The following is a 16,188-nucleotide window of genomic DNA, read 5'->3' as shown; positions in this document are numbered from 1 at the left end:
ACAAACTAGTGACTAAAAAAAAAAAGAGTCACAGATATAGAGAACAAACTAGTGGTTACCAGTGCTAACAGGGGAGGGCTCCTGCCTGGTAAATGGGCTACAAGGATACATTTTACAGTGTAGGAAATACAGCAATATTTCATAATAACTATAAATGGAGTATAATCCATAAAAAAATTTTGAGTCACTATGTTGTACACCTGAAATTAATATAATATTGTAAATCAACTATACCTCAATATAAAGAAAAAAGATGCAAACATAAAATCAAAAAACTTTAAATTAACTTTATTTTAAATGGGAGCCATCAGTATGATCTCATTATATATGTTTCCTTTCCTAAAAAATATCTACTTCTTTTTGTATGTGTTCACACACATCCAAAGGAAAAAGAAAACTGGGCAGCAATGGCAATCTGGTGCAGAGTTTGTGTTCCCTAAATACTATTTTCCACTAAAAGGACCTAGGTTCCTTGGTGAAAAGGCTGATCAAAGATCTGGTGCAGGAAATGTACAAAACATCTTCTTAAGCTAGGAATCAAGGTTCACTTGGGTTTTGTCCAAAGCTTCTTGTTGTTTTGTCACTAAATTGTGTCTGACTATTTTACGACTCTATGGACTATAGCCCATCAGGCTCCTCTGTCCATGGGATTTTCCAGACAAGAATACTGAAATGGGTTGTCATTTTCTTCTCCCAGGGATCTTCCCAAACCAGGGATCAAACCCACGTCTCCTGTTTTGGGAGGGGGATTTTTTATCACTGACCAACCAGGAAAGCCAATCAAAAGGCTAAGTAAACAATTTAAAGGGGTTCTCAGTGGCCAAAAATCAGAAAATTTGAGCATCAAAAGAATAAAAATTATAATACACTGCAACATATCCAACATATAAAAATTCAAAAACAAAAACTCATTGGTCACCTTTCAAAGTTGCTAGAATATCTTATTTTTTTGAAAATGGGTAAATAATAGGAAATAATCAAGTACTTTCCTGATTTCCTGGTATGAACTATACTTCTGACTAATGAAATAGTAAGGGAAGAGTTCTTTATAAATGATCCCAACTGATAAAACTAATAAACAGGGTACTTCCCTGGCAATCCAGTAGTTGGGAGTCCGCCTTCCAATGCAGGGGACATGGGTTTGATCCCTGGTCATGGAACTAAGATCCAACATACCACCGAGCAACTAGGCCCACACACCACAACTAGTGAACACACGCACCCTAAAGTCCGTGCTTTGCAACAAGAGAGGTCAATTCGCAGCAACTAGAGAGAAAAGCCCATGTGCCACAACGAAGACTCGACACAGCCAAAATTTTAAAAAATAAAATAATTAAAAATAAAAACAAAAAAATTAAAAAAAACAAAAATGTAAGCATTTTAAAAAGAATTATAGAATGATAAAGTCACCCTTAAAAAATAATAGACTATACAGGAATTACCAGTATGAAGGCTAAAATCATTAGGTGACTGATTAACAGGGAACTATGAGAATCAGGATCATAGTGCGTGAGTGCACTAATCAATTTTAACGTTACCAAAAGTGAGACAACCCGGGCTCACGTATTAGACATAATATTAAATGGACACTTGACTTTCAATGAAGATGTCACAGTAACTCAGTGGAAAAAAGATAGTCTTTTCAACAAATGGTGCTGAAATCACTGAACAACCATGCATAAAACAGGTAACTTTTTGGATTGATTCAAATAGAAATGTTCTATTTGATAATGGTGGTGATTATATGATTGTGTATAATTGTCAGAATTCATCAAACTGTAAACTTAAAAAGAGTGCATTTAATGTATGTAAATTTTTCCTTAATAAATCTAACTTTTAAAAAATCTTTTCTGTTCATCTCTTATCTCACTGACACTGAAAATATTTCCAAGTTACTTCAGTTACTATATAATTACAGATTTCTATTGATATCCATTGACTGTACAAGCAGTTAGCATATTTCTCACTAGGATCTCTGAATTAATGTTTTCAAAAGCTAATTTGTTTTCCTTAAGCATCCTTGACCACTCTGGTAATCACTCAGTTTATTTGATGCCAAAACCTGCAACCCACTCCAGTATTTTTGTCTGGAAAATCCCATGGACAGAGGAGCCTGGCGGGCTATATAGTCCATGGGTCACAAAGAGTTGGACAGGACTGAAACAACTTAGCACAAATCTGCTTTGGGCTTCCCAGGTGGACCTACTGGTAAAGAATTCATCTGCCAAGCAGGAACTGCAGGAGACACCGGTTCAATCCCTGGATCGGGAAGATCCCCTGGAAAAAGAAATGGCAACCCACTCCAGTATTCTTGTCTGGAGAATCTCCATGGACAGAGGAGACTGGCAGGCTACAGTCCATGGGGTTGCAAAGAATCAAATACAACTTAGCGACTAAACAACAACAAAACCCTACTTAGTATCTTAAGAATATTTGCTTCCCAGGTTTCAAACCTGTGTGTCCATGTTATCCACAATGTCATGTCATGCAGCTGACGTGTTATAGAACTCTAAGTCAACCTGAATATGTGTTTACAAAAGTACAAAAAAAAAAAAGCTTTGGGTATTTTGTTTCTGTAGTGCTTTTTGTAAAAGACAACCATTTCTTACTTATTTTATTTTTTATTTGGCTTCCTTAAAAAAGGGAGCCAAATGATTGTCTCTGACTCATCATGTTAATTGAATATCTGAAGATATCACTGAAAGATCCTTAGCAAAATGTTATTGCTACACTTTTGTCCTTTTTCAGTACTATTGGGTGAAAGCAGTGAACTTCTAACCTTATTCAGTTTTACAGGCTGGGTTTAGCATGGTGTGCAGCACAGAGCCCAAAGTCTTCAACACAGTAGTTGGTTTTTGAGTATTTGAAGATCAAAGTACATTAAAAAGTCCTACCTCTGAATTCCTTCCTCCTACCCAACAACTTTTCTCCAAGTTAAATGTATCTAGTTAATTTTTACCTAACAGAAGTTGAAATTCAAGTTAAATTTATAACCAAATTGAGTGAAGGAAGGAAAGTAACTAATCTCATTTATAAAAACCTATTCAGAAAAAATTTTAAATACCAGGACTAGATTCATACAAAATTGCCAAATATATTTTATCTTAACATTAGCTTGATTGTATCTGTTCTAATATGTAGATATATGACCTTATTTAAACAACTTCTTGTTGTTTCCAAACAACTAAGCCTCTTTAATCTTTCTTCTGAATTAAGTAACAAACCAAATTCCTTTCTGCTCCTAGAAAACTTAGAGCCACACTTGTGCCTACACAAATCAGTGTGTGGGCTAAAAGGGTAGCAGTTCTCTACTTTTTTTTCCACCAAAACACAAAGTGATATTTAAAGCATATTTAATATTCACCATCCAGCTTACTTTCCCCACTCTGCACTGTCATCTTTGGTAAGGAAGACAGCTAGTTTGCATGAAAGTCCCCCGTAAGACTTCTGTATATAAGCTTATATTTTCTCTCCCATCAATCCACCATACACCAGTGTCATAAAACCATAATCAAGAATTGTGGCAGCTCAGCCTTATTCCTGGCTCTGTTTTATATCCCATACTTATTTTTCTTTCTACTTTCACCCCACTTTTAATTTCTCCTTTCTTGAATTTCACATAGCCTTATAAGTCACCTTGAATCCTTTCAGGAACAAGGTAAGGCATAAATAATCATTCTATGTATCAGCAAAAGCAATCTCTTCTTGTTTACCCTAGATAAAGCCTTAAAACTTCAAGTCCTTGCAGCTCTTAACTATTCTCTACCATATTAAACACACAAGTATCAAAATCCACAAGTTCCTATATTTTTACTTTTATTAATTCTCTTTTTAAAATATTAAGGCTACATACAGAAAATACTGGAAAAGTATCCATGTACAACTTAGGTTTAGAGCTTCATATAGAAATTAAATTGTCTGCACAAAGAGCCTGCTTGCTGAATAACTTTTATGTCTAAAGAATGTAAAGCTTCCAGTGTCTTGAATATAGTTACTCAAACAGTAATAGCTCAGTTAATAGGAATTTTTTAATGCTTTGATATAAGACTACTATAGCTTGGTCATTGGCACATGAGAATTTGTTTTAGCACTATTTTTAATGCCGTTAATAAATACTTCAAATAACAGAACTGAGCCTCTGCTCAACTGAATCTGCCTCAACTGATGTGAAAGAAAAAGTATGTAAGAGAATTAAATTTCTATTGAAAACGGAAATGACTGCTAATCTACTTGGAAAAGTAGATATTTATAAAGCTGGAGTTTTCATAAAGTAGTTTAGAGTTTAGTGCTATTAAAAGGAAATTAGTTATAAAAGTAATAAATACACAATACAGTAGTTTCTATTCATCCCATTTTATAGAAATAATATCCTTTAATTTCCCCCAAAGTTATCTAACCAAGTAACATATAACCTATAATTAGGATTTGCCTTAGAGCAAAGTTTGATTTTAAAAAGTTTGACACTTCACTCACCTACTGCAAGACAGAGTATTGCCCATACACAGATACTAAACCAACTGTCTAAGCAATTTCTTGTGTTTAGAAATTCAGTGCCACTATCATGGCTCACAATTTGGCTTATGATGCATTTGTAAGCAAACAGCCTGACAAGTACCCTAGTGTATTTCAGGATGACTGACAGGACACAGTGGCTCAAACAGGAAAGGGGGATGGGTGCTCTTAAAGCAACATACCAGTGAAAGGCAATATTAAACAGTAGAATCAGATTAAAATTATATTTTTCAAGTTTGCAATGAAATAATGACATACTGTGTAATACAAGCTTTTAAATATAACTTCATGTCATCATGTGCCCCAAACACTGTAAATTCCAAAGTGACTTTTAGAATTTAAAATATATTTTAAATGGACGACCAAAAGGACCTACACAAGAGCCAGGGAATTTTGTTCAGTATTATGTAACAACTTAAATGGGAAAAGAATTTGCAAAAGAATAGATATATGTACATGTATAACTGAATCACTGCTATACACCTGAAACTATCACAACATTCTTCATCAACTGTACTCCAGTATAAAATTAAAAGTGAAAAAAATAAAATATAGAAAAAATTTTAAAACAAACATGCTATATGATACTTCCATGTATCGAACTTATCGAACTTCCAGATTATTTAAGAATATTTCAATTATTTTTAACAGAAATTAGGTCAGGGTAGCCAAAGAAAAGCAGTTCTCGAGGTAGGATTTTTTTTTTTTGTCCGCACAGTGAGGAAACTTAGTTCCCGGACCAGAGATGGAACCCATTCCCCCTGCAGTGGAAGCATGAAATCCTAGCTATTGGACCACCAGGGAAGCCCTGAGAAAAGCAGTTCTTATCTCACCTCGAGCTATTTGCCAGTCACTGTTACAACAGTAAGTAATAAAAGTAATTTAAGTAGCTTCGATTATTCAAAATTGTTATTGAAGACGGAGGTAAGGAGATCTATATATTCTGCCCCTGCTGTTTCTTTCCTACTTCCTACTTCCATGGTTAAAAAATAAATCCTCAGGTTAGGAAATTCCAATTATGGGTATTTCCATATTAGTTTCATTTGAAAAAATATTTCTTTAAGCAATACACTGACTTCATTATTCACATTTATAATTTTTCTATCTTACAATATTCTGCACTGCTCAATCCTTTTATACAACAATCACCCCTATTTTTAAAACCACAAAAAAAAGCCATTCATTTTTAAACGCAATCCCACATTTAGCCAGCAGAGGGTACCATCTGATCCTGAAAGGCCACAGTATTGAGTCCAATGACATTTAATACTTGAACTAGGAATTGAAGCACACCACCTCAACTTTGCCTATTAATAATATTGTGTCTAGCAATATTCCATTATATTTGCCCATATTAGTGTTTATTACTTCTCATCTGTGACAAATTATTTTGTTACATTATTTCCTCCTCTATCAACTCAATCAGATGCATCAGAATTGGGTTCAATCATCAGGATGACTTTCTACAACTCTAGATTTTCTGGGACAAAAAAGCAAACAAAAACTCTATGTAAAGTTTCCAAGCTCCATTAGAAAATCCAAAACTAAATTCCAAAATATAAAAATAAACTGCACTATAAAGCAAAATAATTTTTCTTCAAAAATACATATGATATTTGTAAACCACTTAGTATTTTCTAATTGCCCTGTTTAATATTTGCTAACTGTCCATTTTATAATAGAAGCTATTATAACAGAAGTGATTTTAGAAGATACATTTCCTGTTATCACTGCATTATTTCTCATGAGTATGCAATGTTATGACTGTAACAAAGTCCTCATACAAGCTGCAAATTATTTCATAATTTAATACCCACTTCAGTTTGGAAAAGCATGGACACTGATTTGCCTGATTTATTCTAAAAATAAAGATTTTACTATATAATTAATTAAAATCCAGCTTCCCAGGTAGCTCAGTGGTAAAGAATCCACCTGCCAATGCAGGAGCCACAGGAGACGTGGTTCAATCCCTGGGTGGAGAAGATCCCCTAGAGAAGGAAATGGCAGTCCACTCCCTATCTTGCCAGGATAATCCCATGGACAGAGGAGCCTGGCGGGATACAGTCCATGGGGTCTCAAAGAGTCAGACACAACTGAACATGAATGCAGACCCAGCTAAAATCATTAACTACCACAAATTTATCTTAACCAAAGATACAGATTTTCCATGCTTCTCTAAAACTATTGTCACAAACATCAAGTCTACCATTAACGATGGCAAAAATAAGACAGATCTAGAGGCTCAGAATGATCTCTCTTCTTATGCTTGCAGGCTTGCCACTAGCGACATATCCTTTATACTAAAGAATTAAATTTTCCAAAAAGAAGAGAAATAATCACTCAGTTGCAATACAAAATAGGAAATTGCAATTTCTTGAAAAGAGAATTCTATTCCTTATAATGACAGCAACTTTGGGGTTCTTCACTCTATAAAATCACTTTTAACATCTGAATATGGCTGTTTCTTTCCTCATATAATTATCATGGTGGCCATGTAAAAATTATATTTCACATTTGGAAATAATAACATCCTGTTATTGATTTTTTCATAAAATTTTGTAACTTTAATTTTCTAAACTGATATATTCTCTATAATACAAAATCAACACTTAAAATTATTTCTCAAATTAACTTAGAAGAAAGCATCCAGAAGGAAACTGAAAAGTCTGTTTTGCCAGTAATTTGCTTATCCTTTTCACCTATCACCCACACATTTTAGAATATACAGATAACTAATTTTTTCTTTCTGTTCTCAGCTTCCAACCCTGAGTTTCGTTCCCTGACACAGGCACTCCTGAACTATGTCTCATTTAATGATTTCTGGATTTTCCAGGTGCCTTAAGCACCTACATGTAAAGTCCTTGTTAGATTCTACTTGTGGCTAAAAAAAAAAAAAATATTTTAAACAATAATGCTTTGGTAGGGAGGGGAGACTGAATGACTAGTCAATAGATACTACTTCTTTAAAATAATCCTTTTTACTTTTAACAAAAATGCCTCCATATAGTTTATGCTTTATTTTAATTTTTTTACACTCTTTATATAGTTTATCTTGAAAACAACATATTACCTCCCTATTGCAGTAACATATTACTCATAACATATGGCTCATAACATAATATTCACACCAATGAGCAGATCTAGAGCAAGCGCTACTCTGACTACAGTAGACATGATGAGTTTGGGGTATGAGTAGCGTGTGCAAATGGGTATTCCCATCGGCAGCTGGAAATTCAGAATCCTGCAACTCAGGAGAAAAATCAAGATATGATAACTATGCATTTGTGTTGTGCCTTAAACTATGAGACAAGAAGAGCTCTCTCATGGCTGAGTAGAGAGAGATAAGGCATCAAGAACTCACTAAGTGTAGGAAAAGAAGGGAAGTAATGAAAAACATAAGCAGAAAGGCAAGACAAACTTCAGATTCAAGCTCTGCTTTACTCTGCTTGGTCTTGTTCACCCTGACTCCCCTTTACCCTGGGTTCTTCGTGTGAGATGAGACCTATAAAGTTGCTATAAAAGGTAATTACTTATAAAATTACTCATAGAATCCAATGAAGTGTTCATTACAGTATTAAATAATTCATTAGTCAATTATTGTTATTTTGTGGAAGATAAATTTCTCATTGAGGAATTCTAGTTTTCCAAATCCAAATACCATTGACTCTTAGAAAACTACTGTGAGAGATAAGAAGTAGATTCCCATCTGATTTAAAAGTTGGTGAGGAGTCATTAAATTCACACATTTTTATTTACAAATTAAATCCATTTCACCATTTCTACCCCATCCATGTTAATAATTTATAATTAAGTAATAAGGAATCATGGTCCTAAAACGGAAGTGCTTAAGAGCTGCTTCCAAAGTTGTAACAAATGCTTAATAAAAGCAAAACATACTAACACATATTAATTAATTATGTATATTATCTAGAGGATTGAGTATGAGATGTTTTAAGGATAGAATACAAAACTAAAAGCAAAAGAATGACAATAAATTTTAAAAAATGAAATAAATAAACTTCTGTGTCTTGTTCCCACGTAAGACATGGAATTGTGCCAGTTTGCTTCATTCCAGAGAAGGGAGCCAGTCAGTCACTGAGGGCTATATTAGAGAAGAAGGAAATCCTTTCTCCCACTCTCTGTTTCCAAAGATAATAACAGAAGACTAGAGCATGATGGATTTCACTACCAAGTAGCCATATTTATTTCACTCATGCTCTCACTGACCCTCTAAAAGTCAACTCTTACTAATTTTGTATTATGGAACACAAGAAAAAATATGTACAAAATTCATTTTTCAAAACTTACAATATCCCTAAATTATCTAAAAAAGAACTGCTGTCATCCCTAAACTTAAACTGTAACACATTCCTATCAGTCCTTCAACTATAGTGAAAAGAATGGTGCTTATCACAGAGTAAAGAAAATTGAACTCAGCATTAACATAGCGAGTCACATTTTTTGGCTCTAAATAACCCTGCCCACACCTACACAGGTATGTAAGAGACATGGATCTGATCCCTGGGTTGGGTAGATCCCCTGGAGAAGGGCATGACAACCCACTCCAGTATTCTTGCCTGGAGAATTTCATGGAATAGGAGCCTGGTGGGCTACAGTCCATAGAGTCTCAAAGAGCCTGACATGAATGAAGCGACTTCGCACGCACGCACAATTAACCCTCCCCAATGATCTGAATAACCACACATGTGACCTGACTCATCCCAGCTTTATTCCTCCCAGGTCTTAAATACAAAGAATCAGATGGACCCAATCAACCATGCTCCTCTGTTACAGTTCAACTCATGGAACTGGTGTTTAAAGTCTGGGGTTGTTTTTGTTGTTGTTATTGTTGCTATCATATTCTATATCCTTCAGTCTCAGTTCCATTCCACCCCCTCCTTCTGATAGTCATCCAATCTGTAGTAGCTAGTGTTGGCAGTTTTCCAATCAACTTTCTGTGGCTTTTTTTACATATGATATCTATCTTTACAATGATACATATCTTTACAAAGATATATCACCTTATGTGTGTGTGGATTTTTTAATTTACACAAACAGTATTGTAATTCCCATCTCTTTCTACTTCTCAATCTCTCTCTCTCTCTCAATTTCTCTTCTTAACATGACATTTTCACAGCCTACTGATGTCCAACTATAGTTGCAGTTTAGCTCATTCGACACACAGTCTCATCTCCCCCTTGCCTTTCACTGCTATGGAAACAAACAAGACTAGATTTCCCAGCATTCTTTGCAACTCAATGGCATATGATGGAATGAGATGTCAACTTTTGCTTTACCTATAAAAAAGTAAAGCAGTGTTGCCATGGCCCTTCACCCTTCCTTCTGTTATCTGTGGTATAAAGCCTAGACACCAAGCAGTCTTACTGCAAACCTGAGGAGGAAAGATGATGGAGCAGAACTACAAAAAGAGCTTGCGTCGTTGATGTTATTAGCTCTGAACTTCTCATCTACAGATTTCTTATTATTTGAGAAAAAGAGTTCTCAATTAATATAATCGATTTAGTTTATCCTTTCATTTTGCATTTGTAGCTTTCTATTTTGTATTTTATTTTGCATCAGATGCATTTATAATATATTTTATCTGACCATATGCCTATTCAAGTATGTTTAGGTCGTTTCCAACTGTTTACTATAGGAAACAATGTTAAAATATAATAAACATTCTCATACAAGTCTCTGTGTACCTCTGCAAGAGTCCCTCTCTATAATTTATATATATATATACATACATATAGTTCATCTATGTGTGTGTGTGTGTGTGTGTGTGTGTATACACACATATATGTATGTGTTCTGCTGTGGGTTGAATTGTGTCCTCACCCATATTCATGTTTATATTCCAATCCCCTATACCTCGGAATATGGCTTTATAGGAAACAGGGTCTTTAGTGATGTGATTAAGTTAAAATGAGGCCATTATGATGGACCTTAATTCAATATAAAAATTTAGTCACTCAGCCGTGTCTGAGTCTTTGCAACTCCATGGAGTGCAGTCTGCTAGCTCCTCTGTCCATGGAATTCTCCAGGCTAAAATACTGGAGTAGGTAGCCATTCCCGTCTCCAGGGGATCTTCCCAACCCAGAGATTGAACCCAGGTCTCCTGCATTGCAGGCAGATTCTTTACCATCTGAACAACCAGGGAAGCCCAATTCAATATAAGTGGTGTCCTTTTAAGAAGAGAGGTGCAGACACAGGTACCCACAGAGGAATGACCATATAAGGACATGCAAAAAAACATGGCTATTTGCAAGTCAAGGAGAGAAGCCTTAGGAAAACACACACACACATCTACTGACACCTTGATCTTAGATTTCTAGCCTTCAAACTATGGGAAAATAAATTTCTGTTGTTTAAGCCTCCCATCATGTTGTAATTTGTTATGGCAGCAGTAGCAAGTAATACAATTCAGAAGTAGAATTTCTGGGTCAGAATGCATGTGAGTACGCAATTTCAACAAATATTACCAAATCAGTGTCCAAAATACTATTAGCAGCAGACCACATGGATTCACATGTGTCCCCCACCTCCTTAACCAGAACAGAGACTGCATGACATTTCAACTTCTGCCACCATGGGAGGTACAAGGTTGATCTCATTGTCATTTTAATTTTCATTTCTGATTACCAATGTAATTGGTGATCTGTTTTAGGTTGATTAGCCATTCAACACTCCTTTTTGTGAATTGCTTATCTATATTTTTTACCAATTTTTCTCCTAGGTTGCCTATTTTTCCTTAATAATTTCCAAAACTTCTCTATAAATTCTATACATAATCCTTCGTCAATTATATTCCTTGAAAACACCCTCTCCCTGCTTAATACAGCAATATAGAAAAATAGCAAAGACCCTTTCTTTGTGTTTTTTTCTTTTGGCCATGCTACATGCATGAAGGATCTTAGTTTCCCAACCAGGGATTGAACCTATGTCCCCTGCAGTGGAAGCCTGTAGTCTAAACAACTGCACCACCAGGGAAGTCCCTCTCTTTGTATTCTTAAGCATTCCACCATCTATATATATATATATAAGTCCTGTTTTCTTCACATCCTTACAGATACTACTCTATTGTCAGACATTAATTTTTGCCAATCTAATAGGTATGATAAACTGGCTCATCATTGATTAAAACTATATTTACCTGATAACCAGTGAAACAAGCTAAACATCTTTTCACCTATGTATTGGTCATTCCAATTTTCTCATCTGTGAATTATTTTTTCACTTATCAGGGACCCATTTCCCTGTTAAGATTATTCTTTTCCTCATTAATTTTTTAGGAGTTCTTTGGATAACTTCAGTTGAGTAAGTCTATAAGTCAGTTATTTCCACAATAATTCTACAAGAGAAACTATCCTAAAATTCGGTGGCATAAAAATAAAATTATGTCTTGCACATTTTCAGGTTGGCTGGGAGTTGGCCAGGATGGGCCTCGCTGGCTTACTCCAAGCTGTACTCCAGATCTACTCCACGGGTTTCTCATCTTCCTTGGATGAGGAGGCGACCAGAACCACGTTTTTCCCATGCCAACAACAAAAAGAACAGTTGGAAACACAGTGCATCTTAACATAGAAGCTTCAAACAAAGACTCTGCCTCTTCTGCCCACATTTCAACGGGCAAAGCAAATCACACAACCAAGTCTAATACTAACCAAGTTTTCAAGTACAGGGAAATATACTCTGTCTCTAGCAGGAAGAACCACAATGTCACATGGGAAAGGATGTGGATACATGGGAAGGAAAAGGGGAACAACAATGCCATCCACTTTATAGGCCAATTTGTAAATATTAATATCTCTTTTCAGTTGGTATCTTTCATTTATCTTCTTTTATGTGATTTTTTCACAAAGAAAGTTTTTATATTAAGATAATTAAATATTTTACCTTATTGCTTATGTTTTGGGGGTCCTACTTAAGAAATTATTTCCTACCCTAAGATCATAATAAACATGCTCCTATATTTCCCACTAGAAGAATGCAATTAAGAGCATCAACAATCAATATATTATTTTAGATTAGTATGTGCATAAATACAAGATTATATGATATAAACTAAGGCACCAAAGTAAAACAAGTATTTAAAGTTAAAGATAATTACCAAGGATGACTAACTACTATAGGTAAAAATTTTAGCTTGGTCTTTTAAAAATATTAATGGATATAGGCTGACAAAGATGAAAAATACGCAAGAATGAAAAGGAATCACAAAACTTTATATTTTTTCATTAACATATGTTTATTGATCTAAGCTACATCTTTAAAACTGCTAAGCACAAGACCACAGGAAAATATACATAGCCTTCTCAGGTCATGACATCTTAGAAAAAGAAAAAAGAAACTTTTATAGAACTTAGCTATTTACAAAACAATATATGTTATGATATCAAATATATAAAATACATGTATAGATGTGCTAATAGTAGCAACTACTTCGGTAGTTTGGGGTGAAAAAGAGGTCCTATGTATTAATTTTCAAACTAAAAGTACTTCCCTACTACCACACTGGCAGGGAGTCCAGTATCTCTCCTGTTCCTTAAACTGTTCGGGAACTCTGGGAGCCTCTGGATCCACACACCTCAGAAAGAGGAGACCAGAGAACTGTATTAGACACAAGAGGGCCCTGTTGCGGCCGCTGGTGTTCTGCTCCTGGCACAGTTTCCTGATGAAAACAGATCCCCTGCGGCTCCATGTGACCTTTCCGCCTGGTGTGCTCTTGCCTTTGCTGCTGCAAATACAGCGGTCACAGTGATTCTTAAAGAGAGAAGAGCCCGCGCCCTTAGAGGCAGCGCGTGCAGCCACGCCCAGAACGTTTCGGTTCACCACGCACCAAGTGGCTGCATCAGGAGGGCCTTCTGCGTCCAGACACACAAGTGCCCAAACAGCATCTCCCACTAGGCAATGCAGACCACAACAGGAGTCCTAGTCTAAGATCTTTGATGTTCTTTCTTACTCAGTCCTTTTTTAATCATGACCAGTTCAATGCACAAAACACTTTCTAATAGCAACTACAGGGAAGGAGTCCAGGTCTTGGCTCTGTTCCTCTCTAAAGGCTCCCAGACTCTTTATAAATTTCCTCCAGTCCTCTCGGTACTGACCAGCCCTGCAGGTGAAGGACGACTGGGAAGGGCAACCTCTACAAAACCAGAAAAAAACCCTGTTACACCAGTACCTGAGGCACAAAAGACCTCACTAACTGTTTCAAACACTGGGGGGAAATTTCTCTGACCTTATAGCTACCAGATAAAATATAGAATGCCCAGCTAAGTTTGAATTTCAGATAAACAATGAATAATTTTCTGGCATATGTCCTATGCAGTGTTTGAAACGCACTGAAAAGATTATTGGTTGTTTTCCTAAAAGTCAAACCTGTGTGTCTTATATTTTTATTTGCTCAATCTGGCCACTCTACCTTATCTACTTCATGAATGGAACAAATTAGGAGGGAGGAGACCTAGAACTCCCCGGTACCTAAATTTAAAGCAGCCATAGGGCCAGACCCTCAAATCCATGTATCTTGACTTCCTATCAGAGACTTGAGGCTGAGACAGCCAACAAAAAGCCAGCTTTCACACTGGTACTGCTCAGGAGCTGCTCTTTAGATAGCTAGAGAGGTTTCCTGGCCGCCTTCCAGCAATATATTTCTAACTACACTCAGCTGGAAGATTTCTAGTTCCCAAAAATGCAACACAGGATAAATGAGGACAAGGGAAGAATGACATATGTGCCCTGGGACATTACAGCCCCAACAGCAGGAGTAGACATACAAAAAAAACACTGGCAGAGGCTATGCTAGAGATTAGGTTTTATGCATCTCTGTTAGAAAAGGGAATCGAAATTGCTCCAAATTATCTAAGATAAAATTCACCTCCAATAGAGGACCAAATAATAGGAATAGGAGAATGGTTGTCCCAGATGAATATGTAGCTCCTGTAGCCCAGGAATTTAACAAGATACTTGCCCTGCACTTTAAGATTTGAGAGAGAAATAATGTAGCTCCAAAATTGATAGTGACAGAGCTCAAAAGGGATATAGATATGTATATATCTCACTTATGATAAACGCCAGGACCGAATAAATCTCCTGTCTTTAAAAAAAATAAGTAAACAGAAAAAAATCCAAAATTAAAAGACTGCATAATGATAAAAGAGGGAGACAGGGGAAATTATCCTCAAGACAAAAGAGAATTTATAATACATCAACTCTTGTTCTCTCAGTGAAATACTGAAAGTTAAAAATTCTAGGTAAGAAGTGATGGAAATTCTAAGTAAAATGAAAAGAAAGTTGACTGAGGTGAAATGTCAGGATAAAAAAGAGACCTGGTTAAAAACTAAAGTAAAAGAATTCAGTAAATCCAAAGAGACAATAAAGTAATTAAAATTTGCACTGAGGAATCACTCCTCTCCTTTATCATCTGCCTTTCTATCAGCAACTTCATCATCCAGAGAGCAAAAGAAACTAAGAATGGAAGGGCTACCATGGGCTTAATCCTTACCAACAAAGAGGAATGCATTAGTGAAGTGAAAGTGACAGGAACCTTGGGAAAAATTGAATATATCACCTTAGAGTTCATTACAGCCAAGGAAGAAAATAAAAAGCAAAGTAAGACAAGTATCTTAGATTGCTTAGCAGTTCAGAGAAAATGTAAGGATTTCCCAGAGCCAGAGATTCTAAAATGAGAGACAGGTCAAAAAATAAAACTCACCACTGCAATCGCAAGTGAGTAAAAAAATGGGAGAGAACGTAAATATAACTCAATGTGCTATCTAAGGAATTTTCTAAAGACTCAGATTTTTAAAGGACATACAAAAGAAGGAAAAGGTGATATTGGCCTAATAGAAGAATGGACTACTACAATGAGCAAAGACTTGTGAAAAACACACAAAACAACACAAAAACATTTAGGTTGTATTTAAGGGTGGAAGGACAAGAAAAGTACAACCTAGCTCCTCTACTCCCAGGTAGATTCCATGTTAACAAGTTACAGAGAGGAAGTTTGCTTTCATGTTATATACCAAGGAACAAGGTCTTCCCTGGTGGTCCAGTGGTTAAGAATCTGCCTGCCAATTCGGGGGATGCTGGTTTGATCCCTGGTCTGGGAAGATTCCACTAATGCTGTGGGGCAACTAAGCCCATGTTCCGCAACTATTGAAGTCCCACGCCCTAGAGTCTGCACACCACAGCTAGAGAGCAGCCCCAGTTCACTGCAACTAGAGAAAGCCCTTGCAGAGCAATCAAGACCCAGCATAGCCAAAAATTCATCACTTTTTTTTAAAAAACGAAAGACTGCGCCAACAATCTTAAGAAATTGATAAACCAGCCAGAAAAGACAGTGGGAGAATGTTTGTTTAAAAAAATGCCCATTTCCAGGTGTATTTTATTATAGCAGGCCTTCTCATTCTCAGCACTACTGACATTTTAGGCTGGATAATTTGTTGTGGAGTCGGGGGATGGGAGGGGAAGGGCTGTCTTGAGTTGTAGGATATTTAGCAGCATCTTTGGCCTCTAGCCACTAGATGCCAGTATCATCAGCCTCCTAGTTGTAGTAATCACAAATAATTCTAGACATTGTCAAATGTCTCCTGGGAAGCAAAAGTATTCTGGGGTGAGAACCACTATACTGCAGAACACTGAAAAATATAATAAAAAATATATTAACACAAA

At 36.1% G+C, this 16,188-nt stretch overlaps 1 protein-coding gene and 1 long non-coding RNA gene across 7 annotated transcripts in view; one reads left to right on the top strand and one right to left on the bottom strand.

Moving 5' to 3' along the window:
• The window catches only part of CTNNA3 (catenin alpha 3), a 1,829,362-nt gene that overhangs the window by 1,798,110 nt on the left and 15,064 nt on the right, over window positions 1-16,188 (bottom strand). For 2 of the 6 annotated variants that reach the window (XM_043476814.1, XM_043476817.1), the window contains exon 1: window positions 4,474-4,557. The exons of the other annotated variants lie outside the window; for them this stretch is intronic. The gene's annotated coding sequence lies outside the window, so the exon portion shown is untranslated. Of the gene's footprint in view, window positions 1-4,473; window positions 4,558-16,188 lie in introns of those variants that run through there. 6 annotated transcript variants of the gene reach the window in all.
• LOC122446499 lies at window positions 1,545-14,910 on the top strand. The gene is made up of 3 exons (XR_006270883.1): window positions 1,545-1,687; window positions 5,231-5,376; window positions 11,932-14,910. It is a non-coding gene; the product is annotated as an uncharacterized LOC122446499 (long non-coding RNA).

This window comes from Cervus canadensis, chromosome 8 (assembly GCF_019320065.1).
Source record: "Cervus canadensis isolate Bull #8, Minnesota chromosome 8, ASM1932006v1, whole genome shotgun sequence".
NCBI classification, from domain to species: domain Eukaryota; kingdom Metazoa; phylum Chordata; class Mammalia; order Artiodactyla; family Cervidae; genus Cervus; species Cervus canadensis.
The sequence above is the reverse complement of the archived record's forward strand: the minus strand, read 5'-3'. Positions and strand labels throughout refer to the sequence as shown.